The sequence below is a fragment of the Heptranchias perlo genome, chromosome 1 (assembly GCF_035084215.1).
Source record: "Heptranchias perlo isolate sHepPer1 chromosome 1, sHepPer1.hap1, whole genome shotgun sequence".
Classification (NCBI taxonomy): Eukaryota; Metazoa; Chordata; class Chondrichthyes; order Hexanchiformes; family Hexanchidae; genus Heptranchias; species Heptranchias perlo.
The window spans coordinates 187,450,074-187,474,873 of record NC_090325.1 but is presented as its reverse complement, the minus strand read 5'-3'; positions in this window follow the sequence as shown (position 1 = coordinate 187,474,873).

Genomic DNA, 24,800 nt, shown 5'->3' with positions numbered 1-24,800 from the left:
CTGTAATGAGGTCTGGAGCCAAGTGGTCCTGGCGGAACCCAAGCTGAGCATCAGTGAGCAGGTTATTGGTGAGTAAGTGCCGCTTGATAGCACTGTCGACAACACATTCCATCACTTTGCTGATGATTGAGAGTAGACTGATGGGGCGGTAATTGGCTGGATTGGATTTGTCCTGCTTTTTGTGGACAGGACATACCTGGGCAATTTTGCACATTGTTGGGTAGATGCCAGTGTTGTAGCTGTACTGGAACAGCTTAGAACAGGAGTAGGCCATTGAGCCCCACGAGCCTGTCCCGCCATTCAATTAGATCATGGCTGATCTGTATCTTGACTCCCTATATCCACCTTGGTTCCATAACCCTTAATACCCTTGCCTAACAAAAATTTATCAATCTCAGTTTTGAAATTTTCAATTGACCCCCAGCCTCAACAGCTTTTTGGGGGAGAGAGTTCCAGATTTCCACTACCCTTTGTGTAAAGAAGTGCTTCCTGACATCCCCCCTAACGACTTAGCTCTGATTTTAAGTTTCTACCCCTTTGTTCTGGACGCTCCCACCAGTGGAAATAGTTTCTCTCTATCCTATCAAATTTTTTAATCATCTTAAACACCTCAACTAGATCACTCCTTCATCTTCTCTATTCAAGGGACTACAAGCCTAGTCCATGCAATCTGTCCTCATAATTTAACCCTTTTGGCCCTGGATCCTGAAGGAAGTGAGGGATGAAATGTCAGAGGCTTAGACCATGACTCTCCAAATTTTGTGGGAAGGAATGTGAAGACGCCACAGAAGATTTTTAAAAACTTACCTTTAGTTGACAGCTGAAGAATCTGAGCATGCATGCCCAACACCTGCCCTGTTCATCCGTGACAAATCTTGTGGAGAGGTCCTTCAACAGGCGTTAGGCTCCTTATTAACATATTCAAGGCACCTAATGCCTGTTTTAGGCAGCTGCACCCCTGCATGCCTAAAAATGGGTCCCACGAATTTAGCAGTGGGACTCACGCTGCCCCAGTTGGGCTTAAGAACGTCCCTCTGTCAAATTGGTGTGCTTTGCGACCATTTTTACTTCCGAAAAAACAGGCACAACGCATATCAATTTCTACCCCCAGAAATTGGAAAACACTTATTTAAAAAGATTGTATTGCTCTGTGTCCATTCCCCCTGGCTCGCAAGGAACTGAAGGTAAAAAGGAGCTGAAGCATCATCCCCCTGACAGGAAAATCTCTTAAAACTCTCTTAAAATCTCTTTCCAAGCAATTCAAACTGCTTGGAAATATGAGGAAGTGTAAAAATGATGCAAGGTCAATTTTCTGTTAAAAAAAATTACAGCACAAAATAGATTTATAACATCAAGAATACCATGAAAATCAGAACCTATTTATGGTTTGTCACCTGCCCCTGAGAGGCCATTACCATTCTGTGTAATGGCCATTACCTGCCATAATCCGGATGACTGCACCCTCTCTGGTTGATAATGGAAATTAGAATCATAGAATATTACAGAATGAGGCCCTTCGGCCCATCGGGCCTGTGCCGGCTCTTTGATAAAAGCTATCCAATTAGTCCCACTGCCCCGCTCTTTCCCCATAATGAAGTCCCTAAATTTCGAACTTTCTCGCACAATCACCTGAAAGGGCGGTGGAAGCAGATTCAATAGCAATTTCAAAAAGCGTATTGGATATATACTTGAAAAGGAAACATTTGCAGATATAATCGCTGTTCTGGACGCATCTCAACTTAGGCAGAAGAGATTCGAAATTTTGAACATAAAAATCTGTAACAGCAACACGGGAAACTTCTGCTGCCAGCAGTGCTCCATCTAGCGACCATCCAGCCGGTAAAATCCAGCCAAGGAGAACGGGTGAGCTCAAATATCAGTCAAGGTTGGAATTCAAAGCCACAGCTCCCTGACTTGGAGGCCAACGCTTCACCATGAGAGACACTGGGCCGACAGAATTCCTCCAGGATTACGGACAAGCCGCTTGTTTATGTAAACTTGAACTACCCACAAACAGGAATAGAAGGGCAGTCACCCGTGCAGAGCATGGAATGCTCTACTACTTTACGACAAGTCTAAGTGTATCTTACACCCACCCATTCACTTATTACATAGTGCCAACAGGATCCTGAGACTTAGAGGATTATATAAGAACTAACGAAACAAATCTTCCTGGTGGATACTAATACAAAAATTCTGATTCATACGATGCAAATGTTACAATCTCAGTATTCAGTCCCTGTGGGGAATTCTTTGACGATACATAATTTAGTTGGAAGAAAAATGTTACTTTATCGATTAAAATAAACATTATCTGTAGCACAAGCGCATTGTTTTAGGAATTTCTACTGTTAGGAGCCTGCTAGGATTGCATGTTCTTCGTTATATATCAATTGATTGCTCTTACCTGTAATTTCCTCTATGGTGAGTTCCCTATCCCCTCCTGGCCAACAGGGAAATTGTCAATCCACCATCGTTGTATCACCAGCCAATCCATCATTTTGTTTTTTTTTATCAGCGAATCACACATGGGTTGTTTGGTTAGTTAACCCTAGAATGAATCCCATAGAAAGGGTAATAATCCCTGCTGGGTATTCACTGCTCCTGCGAATGGAATTCCACATCAGGTGGGAGCCAGTGTTCTGCTCTGACCTCGTTCTGGATACTTTCCCAGCAGTTGTACGTTTGAGCCAGTCTTGGGCCTACAAAGACTACCCCAGCAGTCAGATCTGCCCCGAGTATTTTAAAGCTCGCCTCAGCCTCAGATTTACTTTGGAAACCTAACGGCTTCAGTATCACAAGTTCCTTGAACTATCAAAGTATTTACTTTACTACAGTTGAGATTCTTTTTTCAAAAAAAAAATTGGGGGATTTTAGGAGTCATTATTTCTGCCTCACAAGAGACATTGGGGGGAATTTTAACCCTCCACGACGAGTGGGTGAGGGTCGGTTGGGGGGGGGGGGTGTTAAATTGTTAAAAATATGAAACCCGACCCTCGCCCGTGCCTATTTCCAGTTTAACTGCGGTGAGTTTGGGGGCGTCAAAGTAACCCGCTCTGGGGAGGCGGGTCAGTGATTTTAATATGTTATTGAGGCTACGTTGCGTAGATTTTGGCAGCCATTTGAATTTAACGGCTGCGGGCCGGATTTCCCGGGGCTCCGGAACCCGGCAGCTGAAGGGAGGCGAGAACTGCCAGCTCCAGCATGTAAGTGCTTTTCCAGCACTGCTTGTGGGCCAAGTGGAGCAGGTGTGCTTCCCCACGGCCCCCAAGCTAACCTTCTGCCACGGTCTCTCTCCCCACCGTCCGCCACCCCTCCGGCCCCCAAGCTAACCTTCTGCCACGATCTCTCTCCCCCCCGCTCCCCCACCCCGCGATCTCTATTTCTACCCCCCCATGAGATCTCAATCTCACATACCCACAATCTCTCCCCCTCTGCCATCTCTATCTCCTCCCCCCCCATCGTAATCTCTATCTCTTCGCCCCCCCCCCGATCTCTATCATTACCCCCTCATCCCCCCCCCCCCCGTGACCTCTCCCTCCCTCTCCCCCTCCTCGCTGCCTCTGAGCCCCACCCCTGATCTTCTCCAGGCGGGAAGCGGAATAATTTTTTTTTAATGAGGTCCTACCGTTAAATTCGGCACGACCTCCGCCTTCCCGGTACTTCCGGGTTTCCCGGCCGCTGACACCCGCCCCCCACCTCCTGCTGCATCCCCACCTCCCCATAAATATTGGGGTGTTCATTTTAAATAAAGCTTTCTGTTAAAACCCTGAACCTCAGGAGAATTGGCTTGAATTAATTCAAAATTGAATGTTCCGTTTCCCCCCCCAACTCCCTCCAGTAGATGTCAGTGGTTCAGTGCGTTGTGCCCTAGTGTGACACTAAAAGGAATCACCTATAAAGCTCAACTCTCAAAGCTACTGGTCTTAATCAGCCAAAGTACACGGAGATTACCTATTGGGTATTCAAAGAGAAGAACATCAAAATGCATCAAGTTTGGCCCGAAATGTTTTGACATTGGAAAATATAAATGGGGGGTTGTCAGAGGGAGGGCATCATGACCCCCACCCCCAATCACTTTGAAGTCAGCCATTTCTGTCTGTCAAGACTTGGCCAGAACTGACTTTTAACTTCCCCGATTGTGTTGTGGTTTTGCGTCTGATGGTCGGGAGGTTGGAGGACGTTCTCGCGGCCGTGCCGTGCCAAATCTGAACTTTGATCCCTCGCCAATCCTTTGACCGTAGCTTTGCCCCTGTTTAAGGGACAATCTCCAAACCATTGTTTTGCACTGAGGGTTTGAAATCTCATTAATCTCCCCGCTGTCCTGGCCAACATTTATCCCGCAACCAACATCACTGAAACAGATTATTTGGTCATTATCACATTGCTGTTTGTGAGACCTAGCAGTCCACAAATTGGCTGTTGTGTTTCCTACATTACAACAGTGACTACACTTCAAGAGTACTTCATTGGCTGTAAAGTGCTTTGGGATGTCCTGAGGTCACGTAAGGTGCTATATAAATGCAAGTCTTTCCTTTTTTCTTTCAAACCTCTGGCTAGGACATTATAAGAAAAACAACTACTGTAGCAATTAAGCACAAAAATACGATGGATTTTGATGATTCTCCTCTTTGTAAATGAATTCTAAACTCACATTTTGAAAACAATACCAATATTCACCCAGGTTTACAGTATTGAGACTAAAATTTCCCTATCCAGAAACCTAGACATTAGATATAATAAATTATATCAATTTGCTGATTCCGCTGAAGTAAGTTTTTTTGCAGTAATTCCCCTCCAATTCTCCACATTTCCAAAGTCCTGGCTGCGCTTCCTGTTTCCATCTGGAAGCTCAGCATTAGTTTTCAAACATTAGAACCATTCCTCAGCAGAGGTGATAAATCATTTTATATTAAATGTTAGTGCTTTGTTATGACAGAACATCTTTGCAGCAATGTTGAAAACATCTGGTAATTAGAAACAGCATCAGCTCTCTGCTGGTGCACCCCTGTGCTGGGTAAAGAGTGCCAAAAGGGCTACAGGCGTGTGTACAAGCCTGGCATCCTCTGGAACCCAACAATAGACTAGACAATGTAAACCATGACAAGTTATCTCACCATGTCCAGAGCAGTAGAACCAGAGGACACGGCCTGCGCTTGAAGGGGGGGGTAAGTTCAAAACTAATCTGCGGAAACAATGGCCCTGATATTTGCTTGGAGGGAGCGGAGGTCCATTGCAGCAGCCGGGAAACCTGGAAATGCGGGTAACCCGGAGATCCTGCCGAATTTAACGGTAGATCCTCATTTAAATTTTTTGTCTCTGTTTCCCGGCCGGTAGCCGGCCAGATTGCGAGGCTGGCTGGGCTGTTGGGCGGGAGGGCCAGGAGAGGGGGAGAGATCGTGGATTCGGTGGGGGGGGGGGGGGGGCGACATTTTGGAGGGCTGCGGAGGAGATCAGGCATCTGGGAGGGGCATCGGATAGCGGGTCGAAGGGAGATCAGACATTGGGGGGAGATCGGGGGGGCAGGGGAAGATCGGGGTGGCCATCGGGTTGAGGGGAAGGGGTTCTGATCACAGAGAGGGAAGCGGTTTTGCTTGAGGGGCCGGTTGAGGGGGCGGGGGGTGGAAGTACTCCTGCTCCTCCTGGCCCACAAGCAGTGCTGGAAAAGCACTTACCTGTTGGAGCCGGAGGCTCCCGCCTTCATTCATCTGCCAGGTTACTCAAGCCTCTAAATTTAAAACTGCACTAAAATTTGAGGCTCGCAGCCTCATTAAAATATTTAAATGCCTCTGGAGAGCAGCTTAGTTGCCCCTCCCCCAAACAACTGGCCTCCATTAAAACTGGAAGCTGGAGGTGGGTTGGGGTCGGGTTTCAGATATTTGAATTTTTATCTCCCCCGCCTCTCTCCCACCCATCTTGGGGTGGGGGGGGGTGGTTAAAATTCCCCCCAATATTTCGGTGAGCGAGTGGTCAATCTATGGAACAGGCTCCCTTGGTAGACAATGGAATGAGTTAGAATTGATTCATTTAAATGCAAATTAGATAGATTTTTTTCAGTAAATAACATTTTGGGATACAGTAAATGAGTAATTTGAGAAATGACATGTGCTAAGTGTAACATGCTTGGAAGGAACAGGTGACTTTGGACCTATGGTTCCCAAAGCTCTCCACCACTGGGGGTTTCCTCACCTCGTGTCTGGGTCTGTTGTAGACTAATTGATAGAGATTGATTGCTATGATTAGTCAACAACTCCATTATCATTGATTGTATCATGCGACTACCAGGATGGTAGAAGGCGAACTTGATGAACCTTGGTCTTTTCTCATCTAGTAATTCCTATGTTTTTAGTATGAGAAGAGGTCCTAGAAAGCCCTAGTGAGTGGAGACGAGAGTTATGGGGCTCGATTTTAGGGTCGGGTTACCTGCGGGTTTCCAGCGGGGTGGCCCCGAAAATCCCGATCTCCGATCACGTGACCGGATTCGGACGAAATCCCGGCCACTTCCGGGTACCGCGCTGACGTGCGGGGCTGCGCGCGCAAGCCCCGCTGGTGGGAATCCCGCAGGCAATTAAAGCCAGCGGGGTTCCACTTGAGAGCACTTAACTTGCTCGTTGTGGTCAGTTAATGAGCTGAAGCAGCTGTCAAAAGAGGAAGTGTGGGATTTTACGTTCAAAGCAGTCAGTTTCCCACACTGGGGGAAACAGGACCCTTCAAACCAGGCGTGTTGCAGCCAGCAGCCTGTGGCAGGTGCCAAGGTGCGCTCCACGGGGGAGCGCCCTCACCCACGCAGGAGGCCACCGCGTCACATAGGGCAACCCCTGCCCCCCACCACCCCCCGGCCAAGCCAGAGGACAGACCGACACGAAACCGCAGCCCCAGTCCGAGGACCCACACACCTACCCTGCACAACCCCTCAGATCAACACCTGCCAGTTGGGTGGTGTGTGGACACCCTCGGAGGACGAAGAGCATGACCACCACCAGCAGCCTCGCAGTCCACGCCGTCCGCCGCAGAGAAGTGGATCCCCCCAACACGGTGTGGTTGCACGCCCACCTGCACAGCAGGAGGGAGGGCTACCGCAGAGAGAGACGCGTCGCAGAGGGCACTACCCTCGCCACAGGGTCCACAGACCGAGGCGCAGCTCCCCGGACCTCTCCGAGCAGCAGTGCACAGGGAGGCGCAGATTCGCTCGACATGTAGTCGTGGAGATCTGCAGCCTCTTTCATGCCGAGCTGCTCCTGGCTGGCCCGTGCACCAACTGCTTACCTGTCGCTGGCAAAGTCACCACTGTCCTCCACACCTTCTCCTCCGCATCCTTCCAGGGTGCAGCCGGCAACACCGCCGATGTCTCTCAGTTGTCTGCGCGGACGAGCCCTGCAAATACACCTGCACCTACTCTGCAGTAACACGATGGGTGGCATCAGTGGTGGGTCCTCATAGTGATACCCAGGAGCGGGCATTATTGGACACAATGGACAGGATTCGTGGAGACATGGCAGTGGTGGTGTCAATATAATGTGTGCTGTTTGTGGCTCTGAAATTCAATATGGGTAACACCCATGACAAACCCTCAGACACCCTTGTGCACCCCCTTCATGCTGACGAGACGTTTGCCTTACCCTGCCTACTGCACATATGTGATGCATGCCCTGTGGCTGCAGCACAGGTGGTGGCAGGTTGAGTGAGGCTGGCCGTGAGGGAGATGCACGAGAGGGTGAGTATGGGATGGAGCCATGAGATTGTATGAGGATTGGGTCGCGTGTTAGTGGCAGGATGAGTACTGGCGAGGTGAGTAGGTGGAGGTAAGATGAGGATGGGGTGTGAGTGGGCATGAAGGGTGATGTGACAGAATAGTGTTGGCGGTGCCGAAGGAGATTTGGGGTGGGGGCAGTGTTGTGGCAGACGGAGTGTAGGGGAAAGACTTCGTGTTCTCACTGTGGCTGACCTACTGAGGTCATTGCAGCGCCTCCTGCACTGTATGCAGGTGGGCGATATGTTGGTGGCGCAGGTGACCCCCTCTGCCACCTCGAGCCAGGCCTTCTTGGTGGCAGAGGCAGGCCGCTTCCTCCCGCCCGCCGGGGGGAAGATCTGTGTCCTCCCCCTCCTCCTCACCCCATCTGATGATACCTGGGGTGAGGCATCATTAAACTGGGAGCAGCCTTCCCCCTGGGCTGCTCCATGCTGCAATTTGTCCCATTGGTTGCAGCATCTGTCAGTGGAGGACTGCCCCTTTAACTAGAGAGCCTCCAGCTGACAGATCGTACTGCGCATGCGCAGCCCGCCCGACGCGCAGGCCAGCGCCGTGGACCCCGGAGGAGCAGGTAATTGATTCCTATTAGTGGATTGCCTGCTACGATCGCGTGGGCAACCCACTAATTTCGCCGTTCGCGTTTTCGACGCTCCCGGAGGACCACCCGCTGGGAACCCGCAGGCCTGCTAAATTCGAGCCCATGGTCTCTGAATACTGGGTTGACATCCAGCGGGGTACTCGCGTCAGACAGGAGTGGATGGACGACCACCCTATCCATTGTATCCTCCTGGTAGAGAGATGTGACTCGGGCTGGAGTTATGTCCTCGTTAAAGGGTCTTCACTACAGAAACAACCCGGAACATGATTTTCTGGATGTAAAAAGCATTGGAAGAAAAGGTTGCCTCCTGTGCCGCTAGGCACCGAAGAGGAAGAGGAAGAAAAGCGCACAATTCACCATCTTCATTTCACAACTAACGGAAAAAAAAGTAAAAGAAAGAACTTGCGTTTGTATAACGCCTTTCATGACTTCAGGACGTCCCAAAGCGCTTCACAGCCAATGAAGTCAGTGCCAAATTGTGTGCAAAGTGTAGTTACTGTTGTAATGTAGGGAAATGATGAGACCGCAGCTTGGAAACTGGGACACGAGTAAAACACTGAGTTTTGATTTTGGACCATTTCAAGTCCAGGAATGGTAGCCCACAAAAACCAAAAGAATGTTGTCCCTTTCACTTGCATTTTCAACCTTGGCATCTGGAATTGAATCCAGCCCAGAGCGATCAGATGCAGGTCCCCTCTAGTAAGCTGACTGCGAGGATTCTTGGTGACAGGAGCCTGAGCAGTCTCCAACCAGTTCCTAGCGACATGGATCATTAGATGAAGTAGGGAGGGAGGAGGCTCGTGTGGAGCATAAACACCGGCATGGACCTGTTGAGCCGAATGGCCTGTTTCTGTGCTGTACATTCTATGTAATTCTACGTGATTGGTCAACAGCACAAAACTTCTCCCAATTTGGCACTGACACAAAAGAGGTCATTATTCCAGGGCGGTGGGGTTATTTTTGGACTATTCTAGCAAAGAGTCGGCAGAGAAAGGATGGGCCGAATGGCCTCCTTCTGGGCTGTAAACATCTTTCTTTGTCGCTCAGCTGTGTACCTCCTCAAGTTCAGTAATATCCTCTCTGTGATTAGAACTACACACAGTACTCCAGGTGAGAGATAATTAATTTACTTTTGCTATACTAATTCCTAAGAAATGTCAAGTACATTATAGGCTATCTAAAATATCTCCCAAACCCGCGCCCTCCACCACCTTGAAGGACGAGGGCAACAGGTGCATGGGGACATCATCACCTCCAAGTTCCCTTCCAAGTCACATACCATCCTAACTTGGACATATATCGCCGTTCCTTCATCATCGCTGGGTCAAAGACCTGGAACTCCCTACCTAACAGCACTGTGGGAATATCTTCACCACACAGACTGCAGCGGTTCAAGAAGCAGGCTCACCATCGCCATGACACTAAAGAGGTCATTTTTCCAAACCAAATACTAGAGAAGAAATTTTAAAAATTAATTGATAGGCGAGTGAACAAAATACAAATAATTAGGGGCCAAAATAATAGATTATTCTTAATATTCTGTTTGATATTTCAAAATTATCAGGACAGATTTTCCTCTGTTGGGTGTAAATAATGATCTAGGGTATGGTAGTTTAGTGGTTATGTTACTGGATTAGTAACCCAGAGGCCTGGACCAATAATCTAGACATGGTGAGTTCATATCCCACCATGGTAGTTTAAGAATTTGAAATTAGCATTAAAAAAAAATCTGGAAACAAAACAAGACATGAAGGTATCAGTGAAAGCTGTCGGATTGTTGTAAAAACCCAACTGGTTCACTAATGTTCTTTAGGGAAGAGAAACCAGCTGTCCTTACCTGGTCTGGCCTATATATGACTCCAGTCCCACACTAAATGTGGTTGACTCTTAACTGCCCTCTGAAGTGGTTTAGCAAGCCACTCAGTTGTATCAAACTAAGAAGAAGGCCCATCACTACTCCTCAGGGCAGCTAGGGATGGGCAATAAATGTCGGCATTGCCAGTAAATGCCCACACCTCGAGAATGAATAATCAGAAACCTGTAATGGAACCTGCCTGTTTACAAATGGACTCAAAATGAGGTCAGTTGCATTATGGGAACCCAGAGCCCACCCAGAGGGACTTTTTATCACTAGTCCCTCCTTTAACTGAACTGTGGCGAATTATAACCACCTACAGCTTTATGTTGACAATTCAATTTGCAATCCAGCTGTCTCATTTGCCATTAATGTCTTCCATCTTTATCTTCCTTAAAAGCAACAGAACTTCAGTAAATATGCTCCTGAAACTATACTGAACTTATGGTCACTTGTTCTTTGGATGGACATTAATATTGCCTCATAAATTGTTCTTAAGAATTATTTCCATCACTAACTGGTCTATAATTGCCTGATTCATGTCTCACTCCTGTTCTTGAATATCAGGGTCATATCAACTATTCTCCTGGTGCTGCCTGTGATTTATGTTGCTCCTGAAAATATTAACCGGGGCTTCACCTATTGCCTCATCCATTTCCTTGAGGATTCCAGGTGCCCAGTAGACATTTTAATGCTTTGAGTTGCTTCATAACACATGCTTCAGTGACCCCTACATATGTTATAGATTCCTGAGCCAAGTCTGTCTGTGTGTGAAATTTGTCCACAATCTTCACTAGTGCAGACTACTGTGAAGAATTGATTTAATACATCTGCTATTTCCTGATACCCCATTGTGTTTCTATCCAACAAATCCTTTAAAGGATCCACCAGGTTTTCAACAATCCCTATGCTTATATAACCAAAAAGGTCTTTGGATTTCTCTATTTGCAGTCTGAAATCCATCTTTCCTTAGCCCTCTTATCCGCCTAAAGCCAATTTTAGTTATTCTTAATGACTTCTGTATGAATCTACAGCCTCACTACTCTTTGATCCCTTGCCTATTATATAATAATTCTTGAATGGAATGAAAATCGGGCGAGTTCTACAAAGGGTGGACAATCTATTCCATTGGATTACCGCCCCAGCGATGAGAATGAAAATCTATCCCTTTCTTAACCCGTTGGTGATATTAGCAGATGATTGCTTAACACATTAAAGAAAAAGAAAGAACTTGCATTTATATAGTGCCTTTCAAGATCTCAGGACGTCCCAAAGGGCTTTACAGCCAATGAGGTACTTTTTGAAGTTTAGCCATTGTTGTAATGCAAGAAACGCAGCAATCAATTTGTGCATAGTAAGGTCCCACAAACAGCAATCAGATAATAACTCAATAATCTGTGTTAGTGATACTGGTTGAGGGATAAATATTGGCCAGGACAGTGGGAGAACTCCCCTGCTCTTCTTTGAATAGCACCATGGGATCTTTTACGGCCACTTGAGAGGGCAGATGGGGCCTCGGTTTATTGCTTTTTAAACGCATTAAAAAGAAATGCATTAATGTCTGCTTCAAAATAGCAGATGATGCAATGTAAAGCCAACTCGTTACACACTTGTCCATTAATACCACCAAGTCTAATTGCTTTCCACATTTTTCCTCTCCTATTTCACTTTATATCTCTATCCCCAGCTTGATTCCCAGAACTCTTGTCCTTTATTAAACTGCTACCATTGCCTTCGTCCCCAGTTCTTTGCATGGTCACTATCCAAACAATTTTTCCCCAGTTTAGTATAAAACTAAAATGGTAAGTCAAGCAAAAGAGTGATCAAGTAAAGCCAAAAAGTCCACCTAATTACTTTCAGAGTACTGAAGTCTACTCCCTCTTGAGCATTGTAGGTGACAAGCCAAACTAATAGTTCATTCCATCAGAAACTGCTGACCTGGCTTGTCAGGGAGTTACATATTGGCTACTTTAGGAATAGCGGCCAAATTATTAGCAAGCCGTACTTTGCACACTCCACTTTACATTATACTGACGATTAAACAGAATAATTTAAAACAATAAACATTCAAATATTTTACTTTTCAATTTACAACCTAATTTGTTCTTAATGTTGAAATGTTTTGGTGGAACCCCTTTTCAAAAGTTCATTAAATAGAAATGACTTTGGCTTCACTCAGAGATAATTAATTCTTTTCAGATGGTTTGGAAAGGGGTATATTAAGCAATCCAAGCTGTCCTCAAAGTCCACGCTATTAGAATAACGTAACCTATTCTTACATTCTCAGTTTGGTGACAGTGTTAGAATGCTGGCTGTGGAGAACAAATTGTCCCAGATATTGTTCCTTTGGAATACGCTCATCAGTAAATAAGGTCCAAAAATATTTTTAAAGGAATATTTAGGATCTCATTTGACATACCCACTTTTAGTATAAATAGGAATTTCTGCATAATGGGCTCAGTTAAATAAATTAGATAGTGCGTCAACCAGCACTTGGCTTTCCAAACAATGGCCTGTGCGCCATATCTGGCCCATAAGCCTCAGTGCTCTGGCCCAACAAGCCCAGGCAACTAGATTCTACTTGCACTTTGTCAGAGGTGAAGTCCTTCGGATGAGATTTCAAACTGAGGCACCATTTGCCTGTCCCAGTGTTTCAGGCAGATGTTAAAGATCCATTGGCACTATGTGAATAAGAGCAGGAAGTTCTCCTGGTATCCTGGCCAGCAATCAACCAACACCACCAAAAACGGGGAAAAAAAACAGATTAACTGGTCATTTACCTCATTGCTGCTTGCTTGATTGGGCTATGCGCAAAATGGTTGCTTACACTGCACTTTAAAGTAATTCATTGTGTTAAATGCTTAAATGTGGTAAGGCACTATATAAATGCAAGGAAAGATAGGCTCAGAAACCCCTATTGTGCTGTACCCCGTGATATTGCCAGATAATGCCCTCCTTAATTTTCCATTTATCGGCAAGACCGAGCCTGGACCTTCCCAGCAAGCCCTCAATGCGCAGCATCCTGTGTCACCACAGCTTGAAGCCGACTTCAGCTCAGACACACATATTCCAGGCTTAGTTATTGAACTTTAATTTAGAGGAGGGAACATAGGGTGCAACATAGAGTATGGGTGAGGAGCAGCAGAATTCTAAAACATTGCTGGGCGGAGGTCCACCATTGTTCCTGGCTGTGCTGCATCACCTTGATGTCCACCATCGCCTTGAGATTCAGGGCTAATAGGGCCTGCTTACAAAAAGTAGATGCTACGTGAGCACCAGCATGAATGCGAGCATCTTCAGGAGTCTTTTATGTCCATAAAAAAAAATCCTATAGGGTCTGACAACTGCTGCAAAGGTGTCCACCACTAGGATTTGAGTAGTAATGCCTTGGGAACACCATCACCTCCAAGTTGCCCTCCAAGCCCTGACTTGGACATATAGCGCCATTCCTTCATCGTCACTGGGTCAATATCCTGGACTTCCCTACCAGCATCATCGTGGGAGTGCCATCACCACAAGGATTGCAGTGGTACAACGAGAAGGCCCACCACCATCTTCTCACCAATTAGTGATGGACAATAAATACGGCCTTGCCTGCATTGCTCAAATCCTGAGAACGTATATAATTTTTTAAAGCCATGGAGGAATGGTTGTCTTCCTTGCAGCATAGGCATCACAGTTGGCAGTAACACAGGTCGTAGAAAAGAGTGGCGGTAGCGCTCCTATGCTGAGACTGAGGCTAAGGAGGGTATGAGGTCCAAATTAGAGAAAGCTTCTACGGCCAGATTCCAGCTACTAGCATCCAGTAGAAGAACACCAGTCTATGGTTGCACAGATCAGTGGGAACCTTGTGGACTTGGCCTCAAGTAGTGGCATGTGTCAAGCTACTGTACGGTAGTGTAATGGTTACGTAACTTGCACTAGCAATCCAGAGAACTTGAGTTCAAATCCCACCAAGGTGTTCGAGAATTTGAATTCAGTTTAACAAAAAAAAACTGGTATCAGTACAAGTGACTATGAAGCTGATGGATTATCATAAAAACCTAACTGGTTCACTAATTTTCTTGAGGGAAGGAAACCTGCCATCCTTACCCGGTCTGGCCTTTATGTGACTCCAGTGTAGTTGACTCTTTCTTAACTGCCCTCAGGAGTAGCCTAGGATGCCACACAGTTGAATCAACCACTACTCAGCAGCTCAAGAGAAGGCCCACCACCTTTTCATGGCAACTAGTGATGGGCAATAAATGCCAGCCTGGTCAGTGTCACACTCCAACATGGCCATCCCCCAATACATTCAAGCCCAAAGAGGTAGTAATGCACACGCAGATACAGGACCCTTTAGGTCGTTGTAATATGAAGTACATACCCCCTGCTCCTCACCCCCCTCCACAATCCTAAGTGGCTCATTGGGAAGCTTTGCAGACATCCAGAGCACTTACCTCTTCCTTCATGGATGCACATAGGAGTGGTTCATGAGTTAGTCACGCCATAGAAACTAACCACGCAAAGTACTACATTACAGCGCATCACACAAACCATATTGGCAACATGCACCATCACTCAATTAAGTCAACAAACTGCCATTACAATATTGAGTCACTCCTTCATTCATTGTGCTCATCGGTAAGCAGCCAAGAGCATTAGGACTGGCAAGACTGAATATACAGAAGAAAGGAAAAAAAAGTTAGTAAAGGAAACAAAGGCCCATATTGGAAATGTGTTCTGCTGCTGTATTGCATGCAATCTGGATTGTTATGGAGAAATCTTTATTGCTGCGGCCAATGTGTCTTGTGAGGAATCTTGATGTGATGGGATTCTTCATGTGGTGAGTGTAAGTTGTATTGTAGTGGGAAATATTGACTGTTCTGTCTGCAGCACTCAACTGAAGGTGGTGCTAATTACAACTTGATGCTTCAGCCTCTCTTCCTGCCTTGGCTGTCCTGTTGTTGGGGCCTCAAGCATTTCAGAATCCTGTTGCTTCTCTCTGACTTCATTCTCCACCTCAACTCCACCCAGGGTGAGGCCTCCATGTTAAATAGTGTGCGTGTAGCATACTACTGCAGTTCAAGAGACCTTGTCCCATCCATAAAGAAATGAGCCCCCTCTGCAATCTAAACAGCTGAAGCAATGTGTTAGTGTCCCAAACATCTTCTCAGTCAAGATCCTTGAATGCCTGTTTATGCCTATGCCTCACTGGATCAGCCACACAAATGCCATGGGAATTCTGCAGCAAGTGCCTCACCTCCTTCATTGTCACTGGATCAAAATTCTGGAAGTCCCTACCTAACAGTATTGTGGGAGTACATTCACCACATGGACTGCAGTGGTTCAAGAAGAAGGCCCGTCACCAGGGCAACCAGGGATGGACAATAAATGTTGGCCTTGCCAGAGATACCCACATCAAAAGAATGAATAAAAATAAGATTGTTCTTCCCTATGGCATGGATTGATACCTACCGGTGTCATCAACAAGGGCTGTAGCAGGTAACCAGGGTCCCATAAGCACCAACCTTCCAGCCTTCCAGTCTTCTGTCAGAACATTCTGACCAAAGGTCATCAACCAGAAATGTTAATCATACGTTTCTCTCTCCACAGGTGCTGCCTGACCCACTGAGTGTTTCCATCTCAAGAGCAGCAATGTTGTGGGAACAATATTACCTCCACGTTCCCCTCCAAGTAACACCCCATCCTGACTTGACACAGATCGTTATTGCTTCATCATCGCTGACTCAAAAATTTTGGATTTCCCTACCTATCACCATCAACATAAGGACAGCAGCAGTTCAAGGAGAAGACCCACCACCTTCCAAACCCACTGTCTAAAGAAAATTTGTGAATTATTCAATACGTTATGCGTTTGTTTTGTTTAAATGTAATTTTCAGGTGTGTATTATGGGGTGGGTGTGAATTTTTGATGGTAGTGGTCGATTGTTCTTTAGAAAATATGCCAAAAAAGCTACCAATCAGCGAAGTTTAAATACAAAGGCTTAAAGCATTGTATTATATTGTACTGTGCACTGTTATTAAGCGGGTGTTGAACCATTTATTTAAAATGAGTTAATGCCTGACTAAAAAGATTACACAGAGGAATGTACTGCCAGTCTATTAACAAGTGACCGAAAGGCAACCGATGAACAATCAGTAATCACCACAAAACCAATCAATCAAATTGCTCAAAAAAAAATCACACTCCTTCATGCCACAGTGTAGCCTGTGCCACATTGCAAATTTTTAAAAATTCTTCGTTCATGGGATGTGGGCTTCGCTGGCAAGGCCAGCATTTATTGCCCATCCCTAATTGCCCTTGGGAAGGTGGTGGTGAGCCGCCTTCTTGAACCGCTGCAGTCCGTGAGGTGAAGGTTCTCCCACAGTGCTGTTAGGTAGAGGGTTCCAGGATTTTGACCCAGCGACGATGAAGGAACGGCGATATATTTCCAAGTCGGGACGGTGTGTGTCTTGGAGGGGAACGTGCAGGTGGTGTTGTTCCCATGTGCCTGCTGCCCTTGTCCTTCTAGGTGGTAGAGGTCGCAGGTTTGGGAGGTGCTGTTGAAGAAGTCTTGGCGAGTTGCTGCAGTGCATCCTGGGATGGTACATACTGCAGCCACGGTGAGCCGGTGGTGAAGGGAGTGAATGTTTAAGGTGGTGGATGGGGTGCAATTCAAGTGGGCTGCTTTGTCCTGGATGGTGTCGAGCTTGTGTGCTATTGGAGCTGCACTCATCCAGGCAAGTGGAGAGTATTCCGTCACACTCCTGACTTGAGCCTTGTAGATGGTGGAAAGGCTTTGGGGAGTCAGGAGGTGAGTCACACGCCACAGAATACCCAGCCTCTGACCTGCTCTTGTAGTATTTATGTGGCTGGTCCAGTTAAGTTTCTGGTTAATGGTGACCCCCAGGATGTTGATGGTGGGGGATTTGGCGATGGTAATGCCATTGAATGTCAAGGGGAGGTGGTTAGACTCTCTCTTGTTGGAGATGGTCATTGCCTGGCACTTGTCTGGCGCGATTGTTACTTGCCACTTATCAGCCCAAGCCTGGATGTTGTCCAGGTCTTGCTGCATGCGGGCACGGACTGCTTCATTATCTGGGGTTGTGAATGGAACTGAACACTATGCAATCATCAGCGAACATCCCCATTTCTGACCTTATGATGGAGGGAAGGTCATTGATGAAGCAGCTGAAGATGGTTGGGCCTGGAACACTGCCCTGAGGAACTCCTGCAGCAATGTCCTGGGGCTGAGATGATTGGCTTCCAACAACCACTACCATCTTCCTCTGTGCTAGGTATGACTCCAGCCACTGGAGAGTTTTCCCCCTGATTCCCATTGACTTCAATTTTACTAGGGCTCCTTGGCGCCACACTCGGTCAAATGCTGCCTTGATGTCAAGGGCAGTCACTCTCACCTCGCCTCTGGAATTCAGCTCTTTTGTCCATGTTTGGACCAAGGCTGTAATGAGGTCTGGAGCCGAGTGGTCCTGGCGGAACCCAAACTGAGCATCGGTGAGCAGGTTATTGGTGAGTAAGTGTCGCTTGATAGCGCTTTCGACGACACCTTCCATCACTTTGCTGATGATTGAGAGTCGATTGATGGGGCGGTAATTGGCCAGATTGGCTTTATCCTGCTTTTTGTGGACAGGACGTACCTGGGCAATTTTTCACATTGTCGGGTGGATGCCAGTGTTGTAGCTGTACTGGAACAGTTTGGCTAGAGGCGCAGCTAGTTCTGGAGCACAAGTCTTCAGTACTACAGCCGGGATGTTGTCGGGGCCCATAGCCTTTGCTGTATCCAGTGCACTCAGTTGTTTCTTGTTATCACGTGGAGTGAATCGAATTGGCTGAAGACTGGCTTCCGTGATGATGGGGATATTGGGAGGAGGCTGAGATGAATTATCCACTCGGCACTTCTGGCTGAAGATGGTTGCAAACATTTCAGCCTTGTCTTTTGCACTCACGTGTTGGACTCTGCCATCATTGAGGATGGGGATGTTGACAGAGCCTCCTCCTCCCGTTAGTTGCTTAATTGTCCACCACCATTCATGACTGGACGTGACAGGGCTGCAGAGCTTTGATCTGATCCGTTGGTTGAGCTTCGCTTCCGCTGTTTAGCATGCATGTAGTCCTGAGTTGTAGCTTCACCAGGTTGGCACCTCATTGTTTAGCTTCACCTGGTGCTGCTCCTGGCATGCTCTTCTACACTCCTCGTTGAGTCAGGGTTGATCCCCTGGCTTGTTGTTCCCTCCAACAACTTTTCTCCCCACAGGTTCTTTCATCGGAGCATGGGAACATACAGGAGTGGAAAAGACCATTGGGGTTCATCCAGCTTGTCTCATTGTCTATCTTGCCCCTCCATCAAATATTTCTCCAGGTATTTATCCAACCCTCCTGAATTTGCTGATACAGTCAGTCCCCACAGACTCCCTTGACAGTCCATTCCATACATTCACCACCCTCTGTGTAAAGTAATTAAATGTAAACTGTCTTTTCACCTCTCCACTCCTCTAAATTTGAAGATATTGCCTTTTGTTGAATCTGTGACTATTTTAAGCATATTGACATTCATCTTGTCTATACTCCTTCAGACCTTCAATCTTTCTATAATATCACTTTTGAGCCTTCTCTTCTCCAGTGTAAACATTCCCAGCTTCTGCAACCTCTCCTCATGTGCCTAGTCCTAGCTATCAATATAGTTGCTCTACACTGAACCTCTCCAATGCCTGGATGTCTTTCTTATAATACAGTGACTAGAACTGTACCCAGTATGCCAGGTACTGGGTACATTTTTGTTTCTGTCCCTATTTCCAATCTCTTCCCCAGTTTTCCATCTAAATAATCATTTAATTCCCATTTTTAGGTTTGATTATGATGGTTCATCTCTGACTTCTGGCCAAGCCTCCATGGTCTCAGGCTTAAGGTCTACCCTCTCCTAGTGATCTAAATATCTCTGAAACAAGAAACTTCCTTTCAATGCATAATTGTTGGTTACAGTTATTTTCTTTACACTCTTCCCTTGGAGGATAGTCGAAGGATAAAGAAGTTGATTATCACTCTGACAGGCCACGATGTGAAAGCTCCTTCCATGGTCATAACCATTTTTATACCAGCCGATAGGGTGGTTAGTCCTATATGCTGGAGGGTTTTATGGGCTCCCATGATGAGGCAAGGGGCGCCCACACCCACCAGACTCTAGTATCCCGCTGGATGTCAACCCAGAATTCAGATCCAGAACTCTGGTCTCCACTCACCAGGACTATCTGAAGCTTGGTTTGAACCCTACACCTTCTGACTCTGAGGGGGAAATGCTACCACTGAGCCCAAGGCTCACTCTGGTTCCATGGTAGAAGACTCTGGTCATTTTATAAAAAGCTCATCCGCTAACTAGCTGTTAGCAACACCATGAGAGATCCATTAGTCCATCCAATATATTAGGGTTACAACGAACAATGTGTTCAACAGGACTCTAAAATATATCCACTGCTAGTACCTGATATGCACCTGATCAAATACATAACACAGTTATGACGTTCTCATCTTATGTGATATTTGAGCAGTTCCACTTGGATAAATAAATATTTTATCACATAGCGTGGTAGACTAGGTAGTGCAGTGGGTTAGTGTGCTGTTCCATCACTTTTTTCCTCTGAGCTCAAATTTAGTCCAGAATCATGAGACAAAATGTCTCCTCTCTCACTTTCTCTTTACTGACTGTAAAGGTCCCAAATGAAATGAGCTTGGGCATTCTCAACTCAGTTTCTGGTAGATATGGGTCTACACACAAAAAATACATCATATTTGATGCTAAATTAGGTCAGAGGCCACAAGGACAGTTATTGCGTGAAATGGAAATGCCACACTGCTGCAGTAGGTGGTTTGCTTCTGAGGTAAGGGGCTAAGGTACATGTTGGAGCAGAATAAAAAGAAGTAGACCTGTGCTGGCACTGTGACAATTATACATTGCGTTTATAAAGAACATGTTGGCGATTTTGCCACTCCTAGTGCGCAGAGGGAACCCCTCTAAGTGTTATATATTTTAATTCACCTAGACTGTTCTTAAAATCGACTCTTGCAGATAGCAGGCAGTCTATTCTTTCAGATTCATAGTCTTCCATTGAGTGCAGCTTTCTGGGCAGCGTCAGCTCCATAAGTGGGATTGAGTTTTTTTATATATCCTGTCATCTTTGATGAAGATAAGCTTGTTACCCTGGAGCTGGGCGATCGTTTACTTCGATGGAAACTCAATGTGAAAGCTAAAGTGAAATAAACAATGAGGGACTTGCAGATTTTACTGTAGATGGTTTGCGAAGTTACAGCCGATCAATAAAAAAATTATTATGGCAGTGAATTTTTTTTTAAATTTAAAGTTACCCAGCGAGTTGTTATGATCTGGAATGCGCTGCCTGAAAGGGTGGTGGAAGCAGATTCAATAGTAACTTTCAAAAGGGAATTGGATATATATTTGAAAAGGAACATTTTCAGGGCTATGGGGAAAGAGCAGGGGAAGTGGGACTAATTGGATAGCTCTTTCAAAGAGCTGACACAGGCACGATGGGCCGAATGGCCTACTTCTGTGTTGTACTATTCTATGATTTTATGAAAAACAAATGAAGACCCGTTGAGTGAGCATTTGCAGAAATTCCCAATGTGTTTCTTAACCACTTGATATTTTTTTAATTATAGTTTGCTATTGAAGCTTTCACGCAAATCCATTTCACAAGGAAAGCCGCAAACCAATTGTCCTACAATTCAGACCTTCAAAACTTTCTATAGGATGTTGCCACGAAATAAAAAGGATAGGCAACAAGAAAATGAATTATATAATCGAAGAAATCTCAACTTCTATTTCAACCTGTATCCTGTCATTGAAAGCTTTCCACCATGACAATCAAATCTTAAGGATGTAGATCAAATAATATGGACATAGACCAAACTGCCTGAATCCCCTCCTACATTGGTTCAAACCCTGCAACCCCTCACAGCGTGCTGCCAAACAAACCCTCCATCACTCAACCTCTGAGTGAATTAGATGCAGAAGCTTTGAGGTTCGGGTATTGGGGAGGTGAAACAGTAATTGCGGTGATACCTGTCCTTACAGTGGCCTAATGCTCCCTTTATTCCACTCCAGAGACTTGAGCACATAATCCAGGCTGACACTCCAGTGCAGCACTAACGGAGCGCTCAGATCCCATGGCACTATTTTGAAGAAGAGCAAGGGAGTTCTCCTGGTATCCTGTCCAATATTTACCCCTTAAGCAACATCACTGAAACAGATTACCTGGTCATTATCTCATTGCTGTTTGTGGGGCCTTGTTGTGTGCAAATTGGCTACCGTGTTTACCTACAATACAACAGTGACTACACTTCAAAAGTACCTCACTGGTTGTGAAGCGCTTTAGGACGTCCTGAGGTCGTGAAAGGCGATATATAAATGCAAGTTCTTTCTTTCTAAAGGGTAGTATTAAGGACAAACTGAAGTTTCTCAAAATGTATAAGGAATCCAAGAGGATTGATTAAATTATGTAGGTAACAACAGCTAGTGAACTAAATAAGAAAAGCCAAAAGAAACTGCTGAGAACATCTCAATCAACAAGTAAGGATTGTTCAAATATAACCACAGTAAACAAAGGATGAAAGAAAGTATTGGTTTACTTAGAAGTGATAGTGGGAAGCTGGAATCTAGAGCCAGAGAAGTAGAATTAATGAATAGTTTCTTCACATCTGTTGTACCCAGGGAGAGGAGGGCAAGTTACCGAAGTGTGTTATTGGATAAAAACAGCAACCAGAAGATTTCCAGCCTCAATCCCCTTCTTCCTGCACATACAAAAGAAGCTACTTACCTTCTGCATTTGCTGCAACAGGTGGCACCAGGACCTCTCACGTGAGCAGTGCTGAGTGCAAGGTCCAAGGCCCACCTCCGAATGGGTGTCCAATCAGCATTTCAACAGGTAGGAGGTCTCAATTATGTCCCGCCTGCCTCATTTTCACGGCTCTGCTTATATCTGAAGTGGGTGTCACCGTTCTTCATCCTCCTCCCCCTCGGTTCCTCAGCAATCCGTGGACAATGCAAAAGTGAGCAGTGGCCTGGCATAATGGCTCTCCGCATTTATATTGCATTTGCATTTATATAGTGCCTTTCTCCACCTCCGGCCGTCCCATCGCGCTTCACAGCCAATGAGGTACTTTGGATGAGGTACATTCTTTGGATTGGGGCTTGAACCCACAACCTTCTGACCCTGAGCTATGGCTAACACATAGGCATATAACAGCCTAGTGTTTGTGACACTTGTCTAGCAACCTGCTGGTTGAGTTGAAATCCCACCATAGCAAGTTGTGAAACTGAACTTGAAAAATTCCATAATTTGTGGGCTGGCACCAGAAAATGATCACGCGAGCTACTGGGTTGTCATAAAAACCCAACTGGTTCCCTAATGTTTGGCCTACGTATGACTCCATTATGTGGTTGACTCTTAATGTTGTCAGGCCCACTAGGGATGGGCAATAAATATTGCCATGCCAGTGTTTCCCACATCCCAAGAACAAATAAAAAAAAAATTCCTACTTAACCAAATTGGCTTCCCTTAACTGTTTCAATTTGTCAGGAATGTATTTTGATTGCACTCTTACCCACATTTCCTTCAATCTTCCCACTTTTTTTTAGTATTTCAGTTCTAATAATGTTACGTTTACTGAATCCTTGATGCTCCGTAACTCCTACCTTATGCATGATATCTGGATCAGTATTAGGTGTCAGCTGTGGCTCAGTTGGTAGCACTCTCACCTCTGAGTCAGAAGGTCGTGGGGTTAAGCCCCACTCTAGAGACTTAAGCACAAAACCAAGGCTGACACTCCAGTGCAGTACTGAGGGAGTGATGCACTGTCAGAGGTACTGTCTTTCAGATGAGATGTTAAACCGAGACCCTGTCTGCCCTCTCAGGTGGATCCCATGGTGCAATTCGACGAAGAGCAGGGGAGTTCTCCTGGTGCTCGTGCCAATATTTATCTCTCAACCAACATCACTAACAAACAAATTATCTGGTCATTATCACATTGCTGTTTGTGGGATCTTGCTCCGTGCAAATTGACTGCCGCGTTTCCTATATTACAACAGTGACTACACTTCAAAAGGTCTTCATTGGCTGTAAAGCGCCTTGGGACGTCCTGTGGTCATGAAAGGCGAGATACAAATACAAGTTCTTTCTTTCTTTTATTAATGATTAGATTCAGAACTAATTGCTGACCACATTACCAGTGAAGTAGTAAGGCAGCAATAGTACACCCTAAGGATGTGGAAGCCCATTTGTTATAGATCATCAACCCATCATGGCAAATTGTGAAATTGAATTCAATAATCCGGTAATTTGTGGTTTAGCACCAGAAAAATTACCAAAAGTGGCCAGATTGCCATAACAAAGAACTTGCATTTTTATGGTACCTTTCACGACTTCAGGACGTCCCAAAGCATTTCACAGTCAATGAAGTAATTTTGAAGTGTAGTCACTGTTGTACTGTAGAAAAATGCAACAGTCAATTTGCACACAGCAAGATCCCACAAACAGCAATGATCAGATAAACTGATTTTAGTAACATTGGTTGAGGGATAAATGTTGACCAGGACATCAGAAGACTCCCCTGCTCTTCAAATAGTGCCATGGAATTTTTGACATCCATTTGAGAGGACAAATGGGGCCTCAGTTTAACATCTCAAGAGGAAACCCCCAACAGTGCAGCACTCCCTCAGTACTGTACTGAAATGTCAGCTTAGATCATGTGCCTAACTCAATAGAGTGGTGCTTGAACCCATAACCTTCATGACTCAGAGGCAAGAGTGCTACCACTGAACCAAAGCTGACATCCAATCTCTTCCCCCCCCCCCCCCGTTCAAATGGCTCATAAAACCGACAATATTCTTTCCTTCATTATCCTTGACCTCAATCCACATTTTCATAACTGCATCAGTGAGGTACTTATATAATTTCTTTCTGTGCTGCTGAAACACTCATCCATGCCTTCGTCACCTCCAGACTCAACTATTCCAATACTCTCCTGGCCGGCTTTCCATCCTCCACCCTCCATAAACTTCAGCTCATCCAAACTTCTGCTGCCTGCATCGTATCCTGCACCAGGTCCTGCCCACTTATCACCCCCGTCCTCACTGACCTACATCTCCGATCCATTGACTCTGACCACTTGTGAATCCCTCTCTCCCTTCAGCTGTCTAGGCCCTACACTCAAGAATCCCCTCCCTAAACCTCTCCACCAGCCTCTCCTCACGTCTCTATTTTTGCCTGATTATACCCCTGTGAAGCATCTTGAGATGTTTTTCTACGTTAAAGATGCTACGTAAATGCAAGTTGTTGCTGTTATGATCGCAGTGTCTTCTCTTAACCATATTGCCACTTGTCCAGCTGCTTTGTTTTGCCCAGCCCTTCTATGGGCTCTATACCCTGGTATTTTAATCTCCCAGCCAATGTAATGATTTAACCAGGTCTATGTTATTCCAGTTACATGGCATTTTTTATTGAACACATATGTTTCCAATTCCACACGCTTGTTTACTATGCTCTTAGCATTAGTATTATATTTGACTTTTCCCCTTGTTGTTATT